Source organism: Adiantum capillus-veneris, chromosome 16 (genome assembly GCF_014529385.1).
Source record: "Adiantum capillus-veneris isolate H3 chromosome 16, ASM1452938v2, whole genome shotgun sequence".
NCBI lineage: Eukaryota > Viridiplantae > Streptophyta > Polypodiopsida > Polypodiales > Pteridaceae > Adiantum > Adiantum capillus-veneris.
This window is the reverse complement of record NC_140946.1, coordinates 10,910,273-10,912,443: the sequence shown is the minus strand read 5'-3', so window position 1 is coordinate 10,912,443 and position 2,171 is coordinate 10,910,273. Positions and strand designations below refer to the sequence as shown.

Here is a 2,171-nt window from a genome sequence, read left to right as displayed (position 1 = left end):
TTCTCGTAAGACAAAAACAAGCCTTATAGAAAAGGTGGTATTCGACAAAGGTAGCTTACAAGAAATTGGCATAAGGAGGAATCTACAAATAGAAATTAGAGGGGCATGGCATAAAATCTAGCAACAGTTTTCTTCAACAAGCCACATGGCCTGGATGAATGAGAAAGAAAGGAAAGCCTGATAAGGTTTTGTTGTATGGAAAAGTTTCAAGCCAAGGCTATTATAAGTAGAGTACAAAGCAACTTGAGCTCGATAAGCAACCGAGGTCTCACGTTGACTGACATGTGAGTAGCCGGGCAGGTGGAATTCGAGTAGCTAGGATCTTATTTTTGAGCTAGCGATAGGCATCTAGTAACCCGCCAAGAAGGGGATCACGAGTCCCTCGAGCCCAAAAAAAACAGATAGTAACTAGGTGAATATTCGCAATTGTACTTTGCATGAGGTCAACGGAAGCTTCAAGCAATAGTCGCGATGCAAGCTAAATAAAATGTGTCGTGCACAGCGAGATGTATCCAGGAAAAGGAACGCCTTGCACCCCGCACAGAGTGAAAAGTAGATTAATTCAAGTCGCCGGCCATGGGGCTCGAACCCATGACCACAAGGTTAAGAGCCTTGCGCTCTACCAACTGAGCTAGGCCGGCTTGTTGATAGGTGGCTGGAGAGCATCACTTTGGCTTTTCAGTTTTCAGCAACCGCTGGAGAATTTTCTAAGAGGATGCCACAATAGTCATGTTTCCCTTGATTTTTGACTCCCCCCCCCCCCCCCAAATTGCCCATTGGGCTACAAACTACTCCGACAAGAAGGGGCTACATCAGCATGAGGGGAGAGCTTACAGTCGACGCCGCCCTCTAGCCTCTCAAACTGACCTCCAAGTCTATGGATCAGCTCCAACCATATATCTCCTACAACCTCCACCGGTCGGATGGCGTGGGCCTCAAAGATGCGGAAGCATCGGGCTCTTCATATGGACCAGAGAGTCGGGCCGCAGATAAGCTCCCAACAAAGCTCTTTATCGCGTAAGCTCTGCGGCGGCAGGCTGGAATGTAGGCCGGCCCTCCTGCATCTAAACGAAGTGCTGGGCCCTTGAGGGTGGACCAAGCAACAACATCCCAAGTGTACTGACTAGTTGATGACAAGCCTGGCATCAATCGTAGAACCGGCTGCGCCATGGGGCAGTCCCACAGACAATGCCTCTGTGACTCAAGTGGGTGGTCACAGGCCGCACAGCCCGTTGGGTCACCGTTGACCAACCAGCTCCCCACTGCGGTAGCTCGATGGGCGACAAGCCACTAGAACATGGTAACTCTCCTCGAATGTTTTCTATCCCACAAGCGCTTCCGAAAATCTATCAGAAACTCAGCTGTGAGACCTTCTTCCTGCCAAGTGACATGTTCCGCAAGGCGGGCCTCTCATCGAGCAACCACTATGTGGGTGACTAGCTGAACCAAAAGGATAATGGATGATAAGGCGGGCCTCTCATCGAGCAACCACTATGTGGGTGACTAGCTGAACCAAAAGGATAATGGATGATCACATTAATGAATAGGGCACTTTCAAAATGTGCTACCGAAGATCCTTTATACTTCAGTGTTCAATCAGAAACAAACATATGGCGGCTCGGTTCTTTTGAGGTAAGTCATTTTCTTCCAACTCTTGTACTAAAATAATACATTGCATTTCATATCACATTAGGATTAATCTTGATGGTAAAGAAAGAGGACCATGACATTTTATTTTGGGTCTTCAATCAAACCCCTATTCCTGACATAACTGACCGTCAAATAATCAAATAAATCGAGGAGAGGTGTTGGTTGTGGATGGGAGGGAAAACTTTCAAGTCCAATGGCATCTTCCAAGTGACCTCAAAACACTCAAGTGTAACAAAAACGTTTTCCAAGGCTCCTCCCTTGAAAGAAGACCTTGGATAATGAGCTTCCCAAAGGAGAGCTCTACTCCATCGTGCTTGATCAATGATTACCCCCCCCCCCCCGGGAGCAAAGTAGGGTGATGACATGCCCATGAGACTTTGGCCCGAGCTGACTTTGTGTCTCTCTGTGGCCAGAGACAGTTCCTGATAAGCCTCTCTCACTAGCTGATGCAATAACTCGAGAAGATCCAACAAGATGTGATGTACCACATGGTGGCCAAGAGCCCTTGGTTGGCCACAACA

At 47.9% G+C, this 2,171-nt stretch overlaps 1 non-coding gene across 1 annotated transcript; it reads right to left on the bottom strand.

Moving 5' to 3' along the window:
* Window positions 1-568: 568 nt before the first annotated feature.
* TRNAK-CUU (transfer RNA lysine (anticodon CUU)) lies at window positions 569-641 on the bottom strand. Its single transcript has one exon. It is a non-coding gene; the product is annotated as a tRNA-Lys (tRNA).
* Window positions 642-2,171: the final 1,530 nt, after the last annotated feature.